Below are 23,389 nucleotides of genomic sequence, written 5' to 3' on the forward strand. Positions count from 1 at the left end.
CCATTGGAGTTACATGCACCGAAGACGCCATGTGTCCCAGCAAAACTAGGAAGTGACAAGCGGTTGACTGTTGTCAAGAGAGGACTTGATGGGCGAGAGAACTGAGAGTGAGAGCTCTGTCCACAGGAAGAAAAGTTTTTGCTGTGAAGGTGTTCAAGTCTGCCCCTATGAACGATAGGGTTTGAGATGGAATCAAGTTGGACTTTGGATAGTTGATTAGAAACCCTAAGTTGATCAGGGTATGCAAGGTGAGATGTAGAGACGTCTGAGCAGCCTGCTGAGTTGGAGCCCTGATCAACCAATCGTCGAGATAGGGGTAGACGTGAACACCTTGAGTCCTGAGATATGCTGCTACTACTACGAGATGCTTGGTGAAGACTCATGGCGCAGAAGCTAGGCCGAATAGGAGCACTCGATATTGATAGTGCTTTGGGTCTACTAGGAATCGCAGGAATTTGCGATGAGACAGAGTTATTGCTGTGTGTGTATAAGCGTCCTGAAGGTCTAGAGAGCAGAGTCAGTCTTCCCAAGTCCCTTTCATCTCTGTCCCAACTAGTACTTCTAAGTTGTCACATTGCAGCTTAAATATGAGTGCCTCCTCACTCCTGCAGCCCTGCAGTGAAAACATCCCCTGTTCAAATGCGGGGCTCTGTAGCTAATGAGGCCCACATGATTCAAACATCTGTTAGAGCTGTGCGGCTCTGTACTGAGTTACAGAATGGTAGATGAGAATAGAGCGAGTACAGAGGGTGCTAGAAATGGAGGATTAGGGAATGGGTGAAAGACAAAGGGGAAAAGGATGGCTGGAAAAGGAGTGAGAGAAGGGGGAATGGATGGGCTAGTCACATTTTGAAGAACAGCGATGACTGAGCCGGGTGAGAGAGTGAACCGCAACCCCAAAGCAGAATCCACTACTTACTTTTAAGGTTCAGAGGGAGGATGCCTGAAAGGGGGGGGGGGGTGGTCTGGGTCATTCTTTTTTGGAATTGAACCTTTTTGGGAGGGGGGTGTCAAGGGCCCAGGGCACTCTGTATGTTAGACTTTGGAGGGGTGGGGGACAAGGGGGGTTCTGTATCACTTGTGCTATTGGGGTAAAGGGGTGGAGGGGCTAGGACCATTGCTGTGCAGCTACATTTTTACTTTTTTATCACTCTGGGGGAGTCACCTGGGGAGGGGGGGGGGGTAACCCTTGATGCCTCCAAATGGTCATGAGAAGTTGGGTTTTTTTTTCATTTTGGAGGCTCAGTAAATGTAACATGGGAGCCTCAGGACCTGCATTAGGGTCCCAGGGCTCTAATGTGGTATTTACCAAAACTTGAAAAGGTGCTATTTTATCATGGCTGACCACTTTCTCGATTGCCTTGATAAAATATTTGCATGAAATTGCTAGGAATGACCTTTGCATGCATTTTCATTATTTATGCATGCAAATAGCATGCAAATAAGGTCATTATTTATTTATTTATTTATTTAGTGCTTTTCTATACTGGCATTCGAGATAAGGATCACATCATGCTGGTTTACATTTAACAGAGGGTGAAAAAGCAAAGAAACTCAAACAGTAACAAGTGAAAGGAAAACTGAAGTTACAATAAAACAGGGGTGTTCAAAACTGGGAGGAGAAGGAAAGGCAAGAGGAATTTAACGGAACGAGCAATTTTTTGCAATGTTCAGAGAGTGTCTGACTGTAGATGTTGATGAGTTAATGGTCAGGTGGGGTCTGGCTCAGGTTAGGTATCTTGTGAATAAACTGCGACCTTGGTTAAACCCATTTACAGTGTGGTGTGTAGTTTGTTCGGGGGGGGGGGGAGGGCAGGAATGCTATGGGAGCCCTGCATGCCCACATTAGTTTAAGGCAGGAGGGCTTGTCTAATCTGCCATCCTTAATGTGGTGGCGGGCAACATTTCCTCTACACCTGTTTAGGAAAGGGGGTTGCATCAGGAGTGGTAGGGTTCCCAGGGCAACATCTTTTCAAATTTGCCTCTCCACTGGATTGACCATGCCATCTTAGCCCGAGTTCATGGAGGAACTCTAGCGATAGAGGTCTCTGCAGACGTTACCTCACAGCTGCAGGGGCTGCCATCGAGTAGGTTTTGCTTGCCGCCCTCCCTCCCCTATTGTGTTCTCAGGGTTGGAAATGCTTGGTTGTATTACTTAGTTGTTGGTTGTTGTGATGTCGCAGTTTGGCGGGTAACCTGAGCCATAGGGGTTGCAATGTATGGGATGTTATTGTGTTGGGTGACTGAGGTGGGTGGGAGCTCGTGTAGCTGGGGGTGCTGCTGCTCAGGAGTTTGATGGCAGTGAGGTCACTGCTTGTGCTACAGGTCCTTACAGCTGGGAGGTGGCCTAGGGGTCCTTGCTGGTAGTGGAAGTCCTTTGTTGAGGGAGGGGGAAGGGAAAGGAAGCGCAGGGCGGGCCCCCACTGAGGTGCAGTGGTGGTCAGAAATCATCCTGTAAGGAGGGTTGGCAGGGGATATGGGGGGGGGGGGAGGAATGACGGGGGGCTATTTTACATGTCTGTTAAGATTTGGCTTCTGTAATGTATCTTGTGAATAAACTGCGGCCTTGGTTAAACCCATTTACAGTGTGGGGTGTAGTTTGTTCAGAGGGGAGAGGGCAGAAATGCTACGGGGAACCGCATGCCCAAGTTATGGGAATATTTCAGGCCAAAAAAACCACACAAAATTGCTAGTATGATCTTTCTGTGCAGTACAAAATGCATGACCGTAAGTAAAAACTATCCAGATATGCTCATGCTATGCTACTATGGGAGTGCTTCAAATAGGGTAAATATTCATTTTATTCTTGGATCACAAGTTTATCTTGAGGGGGGAAGTGGTGGGAGAGTTAAAAGGGAGATTAAAAAAAAAACAAACATGGTCAAATGATATGTCACATTTTTCCTTCCATCTTTTCATTGCCACAAAGTTCTCCAAAATGTGCTTGCTTTGCAGCATACAGTACATAATGTATCTTTTTGTGTGCCAAGATGTTTTTTACGATGTTTCACAGGAGTTTTCATAGATTTCTCTGTTAGTCATGGTCAGGTCATGAGATTATCTTCCACTCACAAACAAGCCAGACAATTCCTTTTTTTCCTCCCAAATTTTGACAGCCTTCGACCTCAAGGTCACTGGTTTAAATCTAACTCAAGCAGGCAGTCAGTAAATGGATGATCATATCACTAAAAGAAAAAAATTAATTTAAAAATGCCACCACATTTCAACATTCATTGGCATCTGTGTTGGCAATCTAAGTAAAGATGACAAAGGTTAAGTAAGTATAGAGAATGAATTACCTGCTCACCCCCTGAAGATATCTTCTCCAGAACAAGGGATGAAGCTCCTTGGTGGGGAAGTGTAAGGAAGCTTGCACTACCTGTGCTGTATTCGTTCTGTAGATAAATGGAGGACTTTGTCTTCAAGTGCTGTCAAGCTGATATTTTTCACAAGAACCAAAATTCACTAGAAAAAAAAAAAGTAATTTAATATTAGACTATGTCTAACTCTTAAATGTAACTAAGATTTAATTCCAAAATTTGTCTCCTAAGAACCTCTATTACATGATAATTCAGTGTGGCTAAATCTTTCATCATCTGTACTGAACTTTGTCACAAAACAACTCGGGGCAAAATTAATTAATGACCCTGCTTATAATAATCAGTGTAATACAGAGTAACTGTGGCATTCAAAGCAAGGAAGTAGGCGGAATCATTTACACAGACTGAATCACCAAATTCTTCACCATTGATTACATCATATGCAAGTCACATCTCCTACTCTAACCTGTAGATGTGTCAACTCAGTAATTTCTCTTTACATCAAACATTGGGCCTCATTTTCCAATATCACATTGGTAATGCATTAAGGGGCGTTTCACATGCAAATGAGGCTTTTTTCGTGCAGTGGGGAAACTTCATTTGCTGCAATGTTTTCGCGAATACATCTTTGCGGTGCACGAATAGCCTGTTTCATGAAAGGTTTATCACGTTTCCAGTATATATATATATATATATATATGAATATATGAGAGAGAGAGAGAGAGAGAGAGAGAGAGAGAGAGAGATGCTATAATGTCTACTCCCTAGACAGGTATTTGTATCCCTATGAGAGGCCCACCTAGTAACTCGAGGTGGGGATTAGGTATGAGTGTAGGGGGTTGGGGGCCACTTTGACATTCAACATGAGACGTACGAACAGAACAGTGGTCTCTTGTGAAGATTTGACGGCCTTCGGAGTAAGGAAACTCACTCCAAGATGAGATTTGGGCAATGTTCTCTCAAACTAGCTTGATGGACACTCTGCAGGATACTGAAACAGGCTGTTGTGAATCACGTTAACGGCTGTTAGTGCAATTTGTGGACTTATCTCCTGCGGTAACTCCTTGGAAAATGACCCCCATAGGGCCTCATTTTCTAAAGTATCACAGGCCTGCGATACTTTAGGTAATGAGGGGTGAGGGGGCGGTCCTGCGCTAGCCGGCAGCGATCGCACCGCCGTGGTGTGATCACTGCTGGTTTCGCACCCAATAGCGCCACCATAGAAGGTGCAGCTATTGGGCACGAAAAGGCCCTTACCTTTTCATCATTCGTGGAGTCGGCCCCGGTGATGTCCCAACTCCTCCTCTTCCGGGGCCGACTCCACCCCATCTTGGTATCACACGCAATAAGGGACTTTTCGCGTGCAAAACGTCCCTTATCGCGTGCGATCCGTCTGGTAAATGACCCCCATAGTTCTTATTAATACAGAAAGTAAAGTAGGAGTAACAGTTCAAAACCAATCATCATTCCTTCAGGAGGTTCTCTTCTCCAATAAAGATCCTTACAGGATTTAGGACTGTTTCTTTAAATATCTGCTGAGGGACTTATTGTGACTATCACACACATATGCTCTGCTGCAGTAAGGAGTAAACCAGAGTCAACGAAACTGTTTCTGTGCTTTAGACTGACACAAAAAACAGATTTCACGTTCTGTACTTTCTGTCCCCTGATGTTGGTATATCAGTCTAAATCTAATGAATAACAGTCACCGGAAATGCAATAATTTAATTCAGCTGTTTTCCTGCACTCCAGGAAGCTGTTTTCAGAGTCACTACAGACTGAGGCTCTATCCAATCTCTCAAGGAAAAAATTAACACCTGGCAAACCCCCCCCCCCAAAAAAAAAAGAGATAATGCAAGAAAGGCAACCCTCACAAAGACAGTAGCTGTCATTATCTATTTTCCAATATTGTCCTATGTAGATGAGATGAGGAATAACTCTGTGAACAAAAGATGAGCATGAATATGCAGGAAGAACCAAGAAGCCAAAACAACTGTCAGATGGGTTATATGGTTTATTTAAGTTTACAATTTATATACTATAATTTTCTGGCTCACTCAGGGCATCTTTATTCTATAACGCTTTATCCACATCATCTTCCACCATTTGCCTAGAAATTTCTTAACAACCAGAGGCCATGCACTTAAATCATTCATTAAAGCTCTTGCAATTATTCTATACTATTCAGTCTCTAACCTGCAGGAAACACACAGAAGAGGGATTCTCTTTGTGTAGAGGAGGGGTCCCCAAACTTGGTCCTTGAGGGCTGCAATCCAGTCATGTTTTCAGGTTTTCACAATGAATATGCATGAGATCTATTTAAATGAACTGCCTCCATTGTATAAAAAGGGATCTCATGCATATTCATTATGGAAATCCTGAAAACCTAACTGGGTTTTGGCCCTCCAGGAACAAGTTTAGGAACCTCTGAGAGATGGAAAAAACACACGAACTTATTTTAGAAATATGGTTAGCGATTTAACGTTTTTGCGTTAAAAAAAAAAAGGTGTAACTTTAGTTATTATGAAGCTAATTTTAAGTCTGACTGCATAAATGCAAAGCCTGCATACTTTCACTTTGCAAATTATCACAGGAAAGCTACCTACACACATTTTCACCAGCTAATTTGTGAGGGCAAGTTTTCCCAAGAAAAAATATGCCTGTAAGTACAAACCTCCCCAACCCTATCCCTTGGAACATCTAGCATGTATCTAGTGAACCTATCAACTGGACAACATGTACCTTCAGCTGTAAGAATCTCTTTTGACACAGGGAAGGGCAGGAGGGAATGCAGGTAAAATGAAATTCAAGAGTGCCTTCAACTCAAAGTTTCAATGGCTCAAGTTATCATTTAATGGTATTTTCTGTTTATCACAAGGCCTTTGACCCACATGTGGTCTTCTAATTGCTTCATCAGGCATCTCATGGGAACATCCATGACTCACATATCTTTCAGAAGAACGGGCTTTTTAAATGTAACACTATGAACGTTAATTTTTCATCCAATGCACTTGCCCTCTGTTATATGTGGGAAGGACCTCTCGGGCCATCAGGATTAGGATCGTGAACATAGTAGTAGGTTGTACACTCAGGGACTGAGTTTAAAAACTATTTACTCGAATAGGTGGACTTTTGAAAATTGGTACAGTATATGCCATTGAATTGTCCACAGAATTTACTCGAGTAAGAGCCTTTTGAAAATTGCTACGATAGTATGTTACATTTACGTGCATAACTCCTTTGAAAATTACCCTCTAAGAAAGAGGATGCACCAATTGTAAAACATTGTTTCAGCACAGTTTTGAAGATCTAACCTGGTCGGTAATTGAATCAATATCTGTACCCAGCCATGGAGGAGATTTTATTCAAGTGCACTAATGTAAAAAAACAAAAATTATATGAGGCCTATGATTTAAAAAAAATGGGAAGCATGGTTTACACTTAAAATTCCTTGTGTTGCAATCCGGAACAGCTGTTTAGCAAACGCATTAAGCTCCATGATATGAGGGTCTCTTACCAAGCGTGTGTTTTGCCTATTTAGCTCACCTTGGTTTTTCTATTTTGACCATTACAAGATCAGCACAGCCTAGTTTACTCTCACAGTATGCTTTTCTTCAAACACTAAATATCAAAAGTTACTCTGCATGGTAGCTCTGAATGACACTGGCAACTGACTGCAAGGAATCTAACAGTTTCTGCCATTTGGAATTCCTATAGCATTTCAGTTATCCATAGTGGACTGTATAAAACATTGCATGATTCTAAGTCTGAACTAAACATTGATTACACAGACTAATTTGCTAATTTATAATGTTCATCAATGTGGCAATTTTAAAGAAGTATTGCAAGCTCATCTAATCTTTTTCACAGGGGATTTAACTATAAGGGCCCTACATGTTAGTCTTGTGAATCTTAAGCCTCATTCTGAAAGCGAACAAATACAAAACTTATGACGCAGATCCCTGAACATAGAACACTATGCTACTTATCCATCCACCCAATGGCTCATTTTTCTTTTTCTCCACTAACTCCTAGATATGGCTTTTAGGGATGTGAATCGTTTTAGGACGATTAAAATTATCGTCCGATAATTTTAATATCGTCTTAAACCGTTATGGAACACAATACAATACAGATTCTAACGATTTATCGTTATAAATCGTTAGAATCGTGAGCCGGCACACTAAAACCCCCTAAAACCCACCCCCGACCCTTTAAATTAAATCCCCCACCCTCCCGAACCCCCCCCCAATAACTTAAATAACCTGCGGGTCCAGCGGCGGTCCGGAACGGCAGCGGTCCGGAACGGGCTCCTGCTCCTGAATCTTGTCGTCTTCAGCCGGCGCCATTTTCCAAAATGGCGCCGAAAAATGGCGGCGGCCATAGACGAAAAAGATTGGACGGCAGGAGGTCCTTCCGGACCCCCGCTGGACTTTTGGCAAGTCTCGTGGGGGTCAGGAGGCCCCCCACAAGCTGGCCAAAAGTTCCTGGAGGTCCAGCGGGGGTCAGGGAGCAATTTCCCGCCGCGAATCGTTTTCGTACGGAAAATGGCGCCGGCAGGAGATCGACTGCAGGAGGTCGTTCAGCGAGGGTTCCGGCGCCTCGCTGAACGACCTCCTGCAGTCGATCTCCTGCCGGCGCCATTTTCTGTACGAAAACGATTCGCGGCGGGAAATCGCTCCCTGACCCCCGCTGGACCTCCAGGAACTTTTGGCCAGCTTGTGGGGGGCCTCCTGACCCCCACGAGACTTGCCAAAAGTCCAGCGGGGCTCCGGAAGGACCTCCTGCCGTCCAATCTTTTTCGTCTATGGCCGCCGCCATTTTTCGGCGCCATTTTGGAAAATGGCGCCGGCTGAAGACGACAAGATTCAGGAGCAGGAGCCCGTTCCGGACCGCCGCTGGACCCGCAGGTTATTTAAGTTATTTGGGGGGGGGTTCGGGAGGGTGGGGGATTTAATTTAAAGGGTCGGGGGTGGGTTTTAGGGGGGTTTAATGTGCCGGTTTTTTCGATTTTTCGATTTTTAACGATTTTTAACGATTTTTCACGATATTTTACCCCCCCAAACGGCAGCAATACGATTCCCTCCCCCTCCCAGCCGAAATCGATCGTTAAGACGATCGAGGACACGATTCACATCCCTAAATTGGCTTTGGAGTGTGATGAGCATGCACAAGGAGCTCATTGATGTCAAGCTGAAGGGAGCAGTATTAATAACCTGCCAGAGCCTTGCAGTACAAATATACTTTGGTTTCTACATTGAAAATGTGTGAGTTCAGGAATAAAGCAACTATGTAAATTACCTAGAAGCCTCCTGCATAACTATATATTGTATTACTTTCACCAAATTAAGACTTTGCAGCTTACCCCTTGTTAAATCAAAGTACAACATTTGTTTTGTCTTGCAAACAAATTGCTATAGCCCTTTATTGATGTCCCAGTCAGGATTTGCAAGTCTCAGTATTTGAGTTAAAATAAAATATTGCATGCTAGAAATCTACAGTTAATTTGTATTTGCTAGTTCAACTAATAGATCCAGATCTATACATCTGTGGTCAACACCTTTCCTCATACAGGTCTGAACAAAAAAAAAATATTAACAAAGAGATACTTTTTTTTCACTTAAAAGTTTTTTTTAAGACGGTAATCATGTGGGCTGTAAAAGACAAGAGTAACATCAATATGCAGTCAAATAAATTTTTTTTTAAATAAATTGGTCAATTTTGAAAGCGATTTACTCAAGTAAATCTCTAGGGCAGAAAACTACTCTCCCCACCCCCCACCCCCCATAAATACACCCATGGCTAAATCTAGCCACTGTTTAAAAGTCAATCAGAATGTAGGGATAGGCAGGAAGAAAAAAATGTATTTTGTATTTAATTTCTTTTAGTTCAGCACATGCTAAAAATCATTTAACATGTACTAAAGTGGTTTTACCACATGTTAAACAAAACAAGTGAAAGCATACCATACTAGATTTAGCCACAAGAGGAGTGGTAGTAAGAGAGAAAATACTTAACATTCAAATCCCGGCACATAATTTGTCATACAGATCCAACACATACAAAATACAAGTGCAAAGTCTGTGAGAACTTTTATACCAACAGAACTTGCATCTCCAACTTTCAAAAAGAAATTTTGTAATTTCTGGCAAAATTAGCTCGAAGGTCCGCAGGTGCTTCGAACAGCTCGGGGGTTTTTAAAATTGCCCCAGTAGTCTAAGGTAAACTAACATTATCCCTTGTTCAAGATGTTATGTAACATTTTAATATGCAATTCAGCTAACAGTCAGTAATAGTTTGCTCAATAATGATGTTCACATAAACACTTGGGAAATGCAAGGAACTACCTCTCAGGTGAAGTGTGAGGACCAAAAACATTAATGGAATTTAAGAAAGGAGCACAGGAGAAGCACAAAGATTTCATATTGACAGAAAGTGAGGATAAAATTCTGGAGAACCAATAAGGCAGTGGTGTCAAATCTGATTCTCAAGGATCACAATCCAATCTGGTTTTCAGGATATCCACAATTAACATTCATGAGATTTGTTTGTATTTAACAGCTCCAGTTTAAGCCTAATTGTACATATTTCTGGTTATTCTGAAAACCACACGAGTTTAAAATCTTTGAAGACAGATATCTGAAATGCTTAAATAAAGTCTGCAGTTATATTAGATGGGCTTTCTTTTTCTGGGTCATATTAAATGATTATGACTCTCGTCATTAGAAGCCCATTGTAATACCCATATTTATTATTCTCTCTCTTCCACATGCTGCTTTCATTGATCTGTAAATATTTTGCAGACATGCACTTAATAAAAAAAACAGCTCTTTTTCTGGTGAGACAATCTATTTCATAAATGACATTACTGAATGACTCTTTAAAGATTACCTGGATTAAACATTAAAGAGTTAACAGAAAATCTAAAATTAAAAGAAATAGAAAGTTGGACAATGCTATTATATGCTCACAACACATATGATTATAGCCCAAACAGATGTATGTTCTCAATTTATAGCAAACAAACACAATAAAATTCCAAAAACAGTTTTTTTGTGTGTGCAATATTTTATTTACAAGATTGAAAAATTACATCCAAGGAGATGCATTCTCTTTAATTAAACAACACAGCACAAAACTAACTACTGCAAAGATAACTGGAAGAAGGACACTAAGGAAATCTAATGTGATAGGCATTTAAATTTCAAAAGGGAGATTATGAGAAAATGAAAAAAATGGTTAGGAAAAAACTGAAAGGAGCAGCTGCAAAGGTCAAGAGTTTACATCAAGCATGGACATTGTTTAAAAATACCATTTTGGAAGCCCAGACCAGATGTATTCCATTCAGTAAAAAAGGAGGAAGGAAAGCCAAAGGCTTGTCAGCATGGTTAAAAGGTGAGGTGAAAGAGGCTATTCTAGTCAAAAGAACTTCTTTCAAAAAATGGAAAAGGGATCCGAATAAAGAAAACAAGAAATAGCATCAACACTGGCAAGTTAGATGCAAAACATTGATAAGGAAGGCAAAGATAGAATCTAAAAAGAAGCTTGCTGTGGAAGCAAGAACTTATAATTAAAAAAAAAAGTATCCATTTTACAAAACATATTTATCAAGAGGCAACTTGTAATGGGCAAAATAAAATCGACATTAAGAAATAATATTACTGAAACAAGCAAACAATATGTGGATGCACAGATAGTGGCATGCTGCACATGCCCAGTGTGCCAGTCAAAGTTTCTAGAAACTTTGACAAAAGTTTTCCGTGCCAGGCTCCATCTGATGATGTCACCCACATGTGAGGACTACCATCCTGCTTGTCCTAGGAGAATACTGGTTTGCATTATATGTTCTTCTCTCTTTTGTCAACCAGGTAATACTCGGGTTACCCTGGTTAAGAAGACATCAACCCCAGATTCATTGGGGAACATTACTATTGGCCAGTTGGAGTACTGACTGTCGTCGGAACTGTTTGTTGAAAGTTCTTCCAGCCAGCTCTACTATTTCATGTTCCATACTCATTCCATCCAAGTTACCACCCCAGTATGCTAAATTCATTGACGTCTTCAATAAGCAACAAGCTGAAATATTACCACCATATCGTTCCTACGACTGTGAAATAGAATGACTCCCTGGTAAGCTTCCCCCCCGAGGAAGGATTTAAGCTTTATCTGAACCAGAATCTGAAGCCATGAATCAATACATTCAAGAAAACCTAACCAGAGGTTTTATTAAACCTTCATCTTCTCTTGCAGGGGTGGGATTTTTTTTTTTGTCAAGAAGAAAGGCAGGTCTTTATGGCATTGTATTGATTACAGAGGACTGAATGCTATTACCAAGAAGAATCAATACCCTATTCCTTTAATCTCGGAACTTTTTGATTGACTAAAAGGAGCTCAAATCTTCACTAAATTAGATCTTAGGGGGGCCTACAATTTAATTTGCATTCGAGAAGGTGACGAGTGGAAGACCACTATTAACACCCGCAATGGACATTATGAATATCGAGTAATGCCTTTTGGTATGTGTAATGCCCCAGCAGTATTTCAAAACATGATCAATGATATTTTTCGAGACCTGCTATATTATCATGTGGTTGTTTATCTTGATGACATTCTAATTTTTTCCAGAACCGAGCAGCAACATCAGATCCATGTTAGGCAAGTTCTTCAACGCCTCAGAGATAACAAGTTATATGCTGAATTAGAGAAATGTCTTTTTCACCAAAAAGAGTTACCCTTTCTGGTATATATTGTGTCTCAAGATGGACTTCGTATGGATCCTGAGAAACTTAAGGCTATTGTGGAGTGGCCTCAACCAGTCAGGCTTAAGGCCCTGCAATGATTTTTAGGATTCTCTAACTATTATCGCCAATTTATTTCTGGATATTCTACACTGGTGGCATCTCTGACTGCTTTAACAAGGAAGGGAGGGCCTACTTGCGATTGGCCTACTGAAGCCCTTCACGCATTTCAACTTTTAAAAAAAGATTTTATAAAGGATCCTTGTCTGCAATGTCCTGATCCAACCAAGCCATTTTTTCTAGAAGTTCATGCTTCGACTCTAGGCATTGGAGCTATTTTGTTACAACCATCTGACTCAGGAAAACTACGCACTTGTGCCTATTTTTCTAAGAAACTTTCCCCAGCAGAGAAGAATTATGCTATTGGAGAACAAGAGTTATTGGCTATCAAGGCTGTACTTGAGGAGTGATGACATCTGTTGGAGGGGGCTAAATATACCATTAACATTTACACTGATCATAAAAACCTTGCTTATTTATCACAGGCCCAACGTTTGAATCCACAGCAAGCCCGACGGGCACTTTTCTTTAGTCGATTGACTTCAAGGTATATTTTCGGCCTGCTGAGAAGAATTTGTGAGCTGATGCTCTCTTTCAGAGTTTTGCACCTGATGATTCCCCTGATCCTCCCCGTCATATCATCGACCCTGCTCAAATAATGTTGGCAGCTACCTTTAAGGTTCCATTTGGGAAAACGGTGGTGCCAAAGCGTTTAAGCCAAAAAGTTTTATGATGGGCTCATGATTTTCATTTTGCCGGACATCCTGGTATCTGCAGGACTAAGAATCTTATTTCCCGCTTCTATTGGTGGCCACAATGGAAGTCAGACATTAAGAATTATGTGGAATCTTGTCCCACTTGTGCCACTCAAAACGTTCCTCGACAATGACCGTCTGGACTCTTACAGCCACTTCCCATTCCAGATAAACACTGGACTCACATAGCCACCGATTTTATCACCGAACTTCCTCGTTCTGAAGGAAAAACTGTCATTTGGGTCGTGGTTGATCGATTCTCTAGGATGGTTCATTTCATCCCACTTCCCAGACTGCCGTCTGCTCCAGAATTAGCTCGACTTTTTCTACAACATATTTTTCGAATTCATGGTTTTCCCTCTAGTATTGTCTCAGACAGGAGTTAAATTTACGGCTCAATATTGGAAGGATCTCTGTAAAAAACTTCAAATAGAACTAAACTTCTCTTCAGACTATCACCCTCAATCGAATGCTTTGACTGAATGCACCAATCAGTCCCTCAAGACTTTTTTACGTTGCTACGTTAACCAGCAACAGGATGATTGGGCATCTCTGTTACCATGGGCTGAGATTTGTCACAACAAACATGTAACTCAGGCTTCAAGATCATCACCCTTCTTTCTAGTTTTCGGAAGACATCCTCGAGTTCCTCTTCCCATTACCACACCCTCTTCCTGCCCGGTTGTAGAACAAACTATTTAATCTATGACGGAGCTCTAGAGACAGACACAACGTCTTTTACAACAAGCCTCCAGTAAAGCAAAAAAACAAGCCAATAAACAGAGGAGAGTGGGTCCGCAACTTCAGCCAGGGGATTTGGTGTGGTTGAGCACTCGGAACCTTAGATTACGCACACCATCACTAAAATTTGCACCCAGGATTACCTGCCCGCCTCGACCCGGATTGGATTTGGACCTTTGTTTGCCTGCAGCCTTCCCCCGACTTGGACTGTGTTCTGGTTTATCTGTCCACTGCCTGCCTCAACTCCGGACTGCTTGGGACTTTCTCTGCCTGCTGCTGATTCTAACCACGGGTTAGAATCAGATAGTCTACCAAGGGATTCACTAACAAACTCCGTAACACTTTGTTTGTGGATTGCTCTGTGTTATTGCAATCTAATTTGAATAATAAGAGTAATTCTCCGGACATTGTTTGTATAATGTGACATTTAAATCTCTCATCCCAGATTGTTTTCATCATGAAAAAACACTGGAAGATTTTTCTTTACATTGTTTTGATTCACCATTATGTTTTGCATATAGTAAGAATCATAACTTATGAAATAAACTTGTTCCTCTATGCCACCTATGGTTGGAATTTTTAACTCTTCTGTTGTCCAATGATGTTAACTTTACATCTCGTTTCTTTAAAAAGGTTTGACTTTAAGCATTTGTCCACTTGTGAAACTTCTTATATGGTTTATATTATTATATGTCCATGTAAACTTCTCTATGTGGGTAAGACAACTCAGTCATTGAAAATTCAATTTTTGGCTAGGCAATGAACTGATGCACCTTTGGTTGAATATTCTTTGACTTAACAACATTCATTTACAGATCTCTGGTGCTGTGTGACTGATGTAGTTCTCCTTCATCCTGGCGGTGGAGACAGAGGTCATCTTCTGATTCACTGAGAATAGTGGAGGATACATTGTTTACGTTCCTTGTCTCCTTTAGGATTAAATTTCACCACTGAATGAGACCAGATATGATATATAATGGAGATTTTTCATTGGACAATTTAAAAGGACAGTTGTTGATTGGTCTTTTTTGAGAGGGGATGGACTTTAAATGCCTTTTATAAGAGGAGACACTAAGAATGGCAGTGTGATACTAAGTTTGAAATTATGAAGCACATTGAACTGACTGCCCTGAAGCAGATCCAGTGAAACCTGGCCCATATCGGTGCTTTTTCACATAAGTATTGAAATTGTATATATACTATTATTTTGAGAAGTACTGAATTGGCATTAGATAAATACCTCAAATACATATGTGCTTCTACTTTGTTTGAGAAGCAGTGCATTGGTTTTAATTTTTGTAAGTCTGCCAGAGAATTGAAATTGAAAGGGTTTTTTCCCATGATGGCAGTTTGAAGCTCAAAATCAACACTAGTGGGTTGAGTTAATCCAGTGTGAGCTTCTGTGATTTTTCCCTTTTATCTTTGCAGTATTAAGTTCTGTGCTATACTGTTAAAGAATAATTTCAAATTAAAAAAAAAAATTTCATCTGTGTTTTCTTGGGATTTTGCTGTCTCATTTAAAAGCCATCACTGATCTACACACAGACCAAACCACTCATTATGATGGTAACTTTAAAACGAGTACGCTGGTGCCCATACACGCACATAATGGCGTGTGAGCAGACATAGGCTGAAACTGTAAGTCATGCATGCAGTTGTGCACGCATGATTTAAAATGCACCTACTGAGCGTACATGTGCTCCTAATTTTAAGCAGTTACTCAAACAAACATACTTCTTGTTTCTTCCTTAGAACTGTGCAGGTAAACGGATTTTAAAACATACTCCAATGAAGGTCATTCCCAGTTGACCCAGACTTCTAATCCAGTCTAGCCATCAGGCAAGATCAGTTAGTTCGTTTTTAGACTTTTCATTTAATTAAGTTTTAGTTTTGTACTTATTTTTTATATTCTTATTTATTTAGGTTTTGTATGTATTATTCACTTCTGTAAAATTTGATTATGTTTTTAGGTATATTTAATTTTTTTTTTTATTTTGAAAATTTGTACATTTTATTGGATTCTGTCATAAATTGTGTGTGGTTTTCTGGTGTTTGTTACTTTTATGAATGTTGAAATTGTAAGCCACTAGGACCTATGGAATAGTGGTCAAGAAATATTTTATAAACAAACACATTTTAGGCCTAAACAGAGATTTATGCAGGCTTATACCTCATCAAGAGTAGAAGTACACACTCACAGCTAACAGCTTCCTATGCACTATGGCCGTCAGATTTAAAATGTGGATGTATGCGTGTATGGGCCCACTCTGGAATGCTCCTGACATGCTCCAACTCTGCCCCCTTTACTTTTTTTTTTTTTTACTCATGCACACACATATAAGCACATATTTTGCAACCTTTGAAATATGCATTGGTCATGCACAACTCATACTAGCATATATGGGCCTTTTAGTATAAAAAATGCTTTTAAAATTCACCCCATGGTTTCTTATTTACCAAGGAAACTCTCAGGCATTTGCCAATTTCAAAATACCAAAATAATAAATTCTGTCATGTAGTTGGAATTCGACCTGGCCAACACATACTAGTAATCCTTTTTTTTTTTTTTACCTGCCTTTCTGACTATTTCTCAAGGCTTAGAGTTATTAATATTCAGGTACAGTTAAGATTCTTCCCCAAAAAACTTACAATCTATGGGTCTGATTTTAGAAAGCATTTACACTCTTAAAACTGGGTTTTACATGTGTAAATGCACTTTACCCGTGTAAATGGGCTTTTGAAAATTGCTATGGTAGTATGTTACATTTACACATGTAACTCCTTTTAAAATTACCTCCCAAAATGGTAATGTTCAAAGGAATTACACATGTAAAATTAGCGCATACGCATATAAGTAGCTTATATTCGTTTACATATTATTTTATAAAAGTACTTGCATATTTTCAGTTTTGCACACACATTTATCTGTGCAACAAAGGAGCAGTCTAGGCATGTTTCTAGGTACCAATGTAAGTTGCTATTTTATAAGAGATTTACATACACACATTAGGCAACTTATTTACACAGTTTTATACTTGCGAATTATCTAGTGCGATTGATATCAGATTCATCTGTCTGCTACTGTTGCATGGAAGGTGTGGGGGAACTGAGGGATGTTCAGGGTGAAGTACTAGACTGGTGGAAGTATTGGCAAACTAATGTTTTAAAATACGCACACATATTTTAAAAAACATAATGCCACATATACATTTTTATTTTGGGTTGCTGTCTTTTCTTTCCATACAGACATAAAATAACACAGACAATGAAGACTATCTAGCCTCTGCTCAATCTACTTTCTTTGGCAATATCACAAATATCAGATGCATTGTTCTCTGGCTCTCTCTTTCACATCTTCACAAGTGAGGATCCTCTTTGCCTATATTGGGCTTTTTTGAATTCCATTACTATTTTTGCTTTCTCCACTACCTCCATGAAAAGACCTTTCTATGTATCCTTCACCCTGTCCATGAAACTGCCATACGTAGCAGCATGAACTCCAAGCAGCAATAATCCTATCTATGAAACCAATGAAATATCCTATTGAGAAAACACATAAGACTGATACAAATCATTACATGCTAATAAAATACCTCACCTCGGTCTCATATGCACACACACACGCACACACACACACACACACACACACACACACAGAGACGTTCGCTAAATACAGAAAAAAAGACTACAAATTACAGATGTGGAAACAAAAATTGGCCCCCCTGCATACAGTGCAAAACTGGAGTACTAGAAATAGAAATACATTTCTTACTATATTAAGCAAAGTACAAAAATAGAAGAAATGCACATTCACAAAACTGACACATTATGGCTCTTACACCTCGTCATTTCCCCTCTATGCCCCCATCATCCCTCATTTCTCCCAACTACACTTTCAGTCATCTCCTCACACATTCAATTCTCTGCCCAACATTTCCTACCCCACCTTCCTGCATCCTTTTCCCCATGCTCTCTCCCTGCCCCCTTCCTCTCCTCCTCCCTGTCCAACTGACTCTCAACCATATCTTTATCACGCCTTCCTGCTCCCAGCTTCCCCTCTTCTCCTACCCCCTTCTCTCCTCTTCTCCCTGCCCAGCAGTCCCAACCTCCTTTCACCCAATCCTTTCTACCCAGCAGACCTAAGCCCCCATCTCCCCATGTCACTCTGCCGAGTAGCACCTACATCCTATCGCTCTTCCCCACCACTCCATGTCCACCAGCCTGCCCAGAGCCCCACTCCCCCCCCCCTTAACTCCATTCAATAAACTCTTGATCCCCTCTCATTCCCACCCCTCCCTGCTTAGCAGCTCCCACATTTCCCCCTCATTCTGGCTCCCAGCTAGCAAAAAAAAAGCTTCCAGTTCAGTCCAGAATCTCCTGCCCTCCCTCCTGACATCAAATGAGGGCAAGAAGCATTGAGGAGAGGAGGAGGCTGCAGCAGAAGTCCAGAGTGGATCTATGCATGTAGAGCATGCATCTATTTCCTTTGTCTCCTGCCTGTCACTTCCGGACCATGCGGAGTAAAAAAGCATCATCACTGCTGGGCCCGGCAAGGAAAGATGAAGTTGGTGCCCTGTCAGGTGCAGAAGAACAGGAGATGGCAATATCTCTCTAATCTGGGCGAAGGAGGAGGGATCAGCCACCCACTGGGCCAGAAAGATGAGAAGGAAGAGAGAGCAGCTTCCTGTCACGCTCAATAAAAGGGAAAGTCAGCCAACCCCCACCTGGGCTGATGAGGAAAGAGCAGCCTTCTGCTGTGCCTGCAACATACCTCCCAGGACCTCTTGACACACCAATTTTGCCAACACACCTGTTGAGAACTGCTGGTCTAAACAAAAATGGGACATTGGATGTGTAATGATGACAAAGTTGCAGCTTTAAAAAAGTCCTTGAAAGGCAAGGCTCATCCATAATCTGGAGGCTAGTGAGTGAATAACAATGCGCTCTACAGTCTGCCAGCCAACTGGAAAATATTCACTTGGCAATTGCTACACCCAGACAGTTAGGATAATACGAGATGAACAGTTGTGACGCCAGATGATGTGGCTGAGTTCTCTTTCAGTATAAACCAAGGCTCTCTTACAGTCCAATGAATGAAAGGCTTTTTCACCTTCATGCGCATGTTGCCATGGAAAGAGCACAGGTAACATGATGGCTTGATTTATATGAAAACAAGTTTGCTTTCTATATACAATGTTTTCTGTAGATAGCAGGACAAATTATCCATTACATATGGGATTATGTCATTGAGCAGCACCATACAGATCTCTCTGCTAGTAGAAATTTTGCTCTACTGACTAAGTGGGAGAACTCATGCGTGGATGTTGACTTGTGAGGGCCTTCACTCAAGTTTAGAATTTATTCTAGCTGGGTAATTGATTATCCATGGAGCGGGTAGGAATTTAGTATGGCTAATTCATCCTATTAGAATGGCTAATTCATCCTATCTACAGAAAATACCATTTGCCTTTACCTTTGATAAGCAGTGATGAATTAGCCAATATATGTGGGAAGTCCCAAGCTGAGGATTGCAGCGGAGTGTTTATTGAATAAGCAACCAAGACCCCACTGTGGAAAGTAGACCTCTGGGTGAACAAGCTACTCAAAACTGCTTGTCTGAATTTACTGTCACTCTTTGTGAGACTGCCAGATAGTAATGGGATGCAAAGGTGTGTACTGACAAACATGTTGCAGCTTTTCAAAGAATATGGTTCATTGACAAGCCAATAATGCAGCCATAGCTCTAATTTAATGAGCCATGATGGTGTCTGTAATTTGTAGGCCTGCTAATCTATAGCAGTTTAATAAACTACTATAAATGAGGTTCCTGCCCCCATGAGCTTAACATGTGTTGAAACCTTACAATGTGGTCCAAGCTGCGTTTGGAACTGAATGATGTGTTTTGGACCTGTCAAAAAGGGGTTTTCAACCCTGCAGAAACCACAAGCCACTGCAGCCAAGGTGAAGGATTATAAAAATATGTCAAAAAAAACCCTGCGTGCTTTTCTGTGAATGACACGAGAACCAGCATCCAGCACTCACAGTGTTAACAAGTGTTAACAAGCCTTCTTGAAAATTCAAACCTTGCTGATGTGTTTTGCTTATGGACTTGGCCTTAGAAGCAATTCTGTACTTTTTCACTTATGTCTGTGTATCAGTACCCCAGACCATAAAAGTCAGGGCCTGTGTTGGTGGTCATCTGAATCCTTCTTCCAATCCTCTACCCGCTTAGTTGTGTCAAAAGCATCGAGGCTTATTTAATGATAGTAATGCCTTGCCTTCTATTAAGGGGAGTAATTGCTGCTCCATGCAGGTTAACCTCTGCTTATCAGTTCCCCAGGCCATAAAAGTCAGTGCACTCAGTTGTTTTCTGAATCCAACTCCCCTTTTCCCCCTGCTGTTGAAGCGCAGAGCAATGTTGCAGTTGCATCAAAAGTATCAAGGCTTATTGGTTAAGGATAGTAACTGCCGCACCAGCAAGTTACCCCCATGCATTCTTCTCTTCATTTCCATCCTCTAGCCTTTAGCGATCCACAGTGTTTATCCCATATCACTTTAAATTCTTTGACTGTTCATCTTCACCACATCGTCTGGAAAGGCATTCTAGGTATCCACCACTCTCTCTGTAAAGAAATATTTTCTGGTATTGGTTCTGCGTCATCTCACCTACAGTTTCAGTTCATGACCCCTAGTAATACTGTTTCCTTTCAAATGGAAAAGGTTTGAAGCTCGTGCATCATTACAACCTTTCAGGTGTTGGAAGGTCTGTATCATATCACCCTGCACCTCCTCTCTTACAGGGTGTACATATTTAGATCTTTCTGCCTGTCCTCATATGTCTTCCGATACTGACCCTAAACCATTTTGATTGCCCTTCTCTGGACCACCTCTATCCTGTCTCTATTCTTTTTGAGATACAGGCTCCAGTAATAAACACAGTACTCCAGGTAAGGGCTCACCAAGGACCTGCACAAGGGCATCACCACCACCTTTTTCTTACTATCTCTCTCTATACAGCCCAGCATTCTTCTGTCTTTAGCTACTGACTTGTCACATTGCTTTGCCGCCTTCAGATCACCAGACACTATCACACCAAGATCTCTCTCTTGGTTCATGCACATCAGCCTTTCACCACCCCCCCACCCCCCCCCCCCATATCATTTACAGCTCTGCTGGATTACCGCACTCCAGATGCATGACTCTGCACTTCTCGGCATTAAATCCCAGTTGCCAAATCCTCAACCAGTCTTCAGGCTTTCTTAAATCACTTTTCTTTCTCTTTATTCCTTCAGGTGTGTCCACTCTGTTGCAGATCTTAGTGTATTTAATTTAACCCAACACTTCACCTGGTAAATATATATTTTTCCTTTATCAAATGTTATTGCTGTATTCTACAATTTTTTCAATTTATTTATAACCGTTAAAATTATTATGAGGAAGGATGGTGGTTTCATACTTTACTATTTGGCACTCTCCATGTTGCCTCTTAGCAATTCACTTCTTTAATCATTAACTCACCCTCCTACCTCCGTATATTAACCAAATATTACTTAAAAAGTTTTTGAATGTGGCAATAAAATTTGTTCAATGCTCCTAAACTAATTTTTTTTCTTTTTTTCTTTTTTGGAGCTCGCTCACCTCCTAGTTGTTATCACCATCAGTGAAACATGCTCACTTTATATCTTTTATTTTTTTGTTTTTTACTTAGCTTTTGCATTGTTTCCTCCTGGAAGTATTCTGGAAATCCAAGGTGTTAAATGGTAACAATGTCGACTTGTACAAGTTTCGGCAAGATGTCTTCCTCAGGAAGTGTCTTTCTCAATCTTTTTTCAAAAGCTATATTTCAAACCAAGCCGCTGCTATTTTTTCTTCAGTGCCCGAAAACCTCTGCCCAACGCTGTTCTGATGGTTCTCTTCCACTACTTTGCTCCTAATTCTTTTTAAAGTCACCTGGGAATGCTACCTTCACCTATCACAGTTCATCATGTTAGTGACATCCAATCGAGTTGATTGTTCAATCCTACTGGTTGTTCTGTGTGTAATTTGAAAATCGAAGCTTGCTCCCGATGGTTCAATAAAGTTCTATTCACTGTTTTTTCTCTAAAACTGTCGATAACTGTTCATCTTAATTGATCAAATGTGTGACTTTATTTCTATACAGTGGGGAACTATTGGTGCTGTTATCGTGGCAGTATTTAAACAGGATCGATGCTCAGTGATCCTTGCTCTTATCACTCTACTGGTCCATTACACACTATCTCCTGTCAGTCAACCAGTTTGCAATCCACCCCCACTACCTTGGTGCCCACTCCCAAGCTTCTCATTTTGTTCAATAGTCTCCTATGCAGGACTGTATTAAAAGCTTTACTGAAACCCAAGAAAATCACTTCTAGTGCTCTTCATCGATCCAATTCTCTAGTTATTCAATCAAAAAAATAAATATGATTGGTCTGACAGGACCTTCCCCTGGTGAATCCATGCTGCCTCTGATCCAGCAAGCTATCTGTTTGTAGACAGTTCACTATCCTTTCCTTCAGCAGAGTCTCTATTAATTTTCCCAGCACCGAGCTGAAGCTAACCAATCTGTAATTTCCAGTCTCCTCTCTACTCCCACTCTTGTGAAGCAGAACCAATACTGCTCTTCTACAATCTCACAGCACCATTCCTGTTTCTAGGAATCTATTGAACAGGTCTTTCAGCAGACTGGCCATCACATCTCTGAGTACCCTTGGTATCCTGGGATGAAATTGAAAGGTAATAAGGACCAATGGGTGGAGAGAGATGAAGAAATAGCAGAAATATTAAACAAATACTTCAGTTCAATGTTCACTAAGAAAGACCCTGGAGAAGGACTGTCACTTGTTATCAAGACTGTAGAAGGGGGTGGAGTAGATGAAACTCCATTTACGGAAGATAATGTATGGGAAGAGCCAAGAAAACTAAAAGTGGACAAAGCCATGGGGCCTTATGAAGTTGACCCCAGAATACTGAGGGAACTCAGAGATGAGCTGGTGGGTATACTATGTGACTTGCTCAATAGATCCCTGCAAAAGAGTGTAGTGCCTAGTGACTGGAGAAGAGCAGTGGTGGTCCTGCTTCACAAGAGTGGGAGCAGAGAAGAGGCTGGAAACTACAGGCCAGTTAGCATCACCTCGGTGGTGGGAAAATTAATGGAGACTCTGCTGAAGGAAAGGATAGTGAACTATCTACAATCCGGTTGGGTGCTCAATCAGAAGCAGCATAGATTCACCAAAGGAAGGTCCTGTCAGACAAATCTAATTGATTTCTTTGATTGGGTGACTAGAGAACTGGATCAGGGAAGAGCGCTTGATCTAATTTACTTGGATTTTAGTAAAGTTTTTAATACAGTCCCACATAGAAGACCTCATCAATAAAATGAGAAGCTTCGGAGTCAGCTCCAAGGTGATGGCATGGATTACAAACTGGTTGACGTATATAAGACAACAGGGTGATGGTAAATGGAACCTACGCTGAAGAGAAAATGGTGTTAAGTGGAGTGCCACAGAGATAAATGTTGGGACCGGTTCTGTTCAACATCTTAATGAGCGACATTGCGGAAGGGATAGAAGGTAAAGTTTGTCTATTTGCAGATGATACTAAGATCTGAAACAGAGTGGAAATGCTGGAAGGAGTAGAGAGAATGAGATGGGATTTAAAGGAAGCTGGAAGAGTGGTCAAAGATATGGTAGCGGGATTCAATGCCAAGAAGTGCAGAGACATGCATCTGGGGTATGGTAATCCAAAAGAACTGTAT

At 41.0% G+C, this 23,389-nt stretch overlaps 1 protein-coding gene across 3 annotated transcripts in view; it reads right to left on the reverse strand.

The window, feature by feature from the left end:
- NEK6 (NIMA related kinase 6) overlaps positions 1–23,389 on the reverse strand; it is a 505,633-nt gene that overhangs the window by 349,065 nt on the left and 133,179 nt on the right. For all 3 annotated transcript variants that reach the window (XM_029612256.1, XM_029612255.1, XM_029612257.1), the window contains exon 2: positions 3,300–3,465. The gene's annotated coding sequence lies outside the window, so the exon portion shown is untranslated. The remainder of the gene's footprint in view (positions 1–3,299; positions 3,466–23,389) is intronic.

The sequence above is a fragment of the Rhinatrema bivittatum genome, chromosome 8 (assembly GCF_901001135.1).
Source record: "Rhinatrema bivittatum chromosome 8, aRhiBiv1.1, whole genome shotgun sequence".
Taxonomy (NCBI): Eukaryota; Metazoa; Chordata; class Amphibia; order Gymnophiona; family Rhinatrematidae; genus Rhinatrema; species Rhinatrema bivittatum.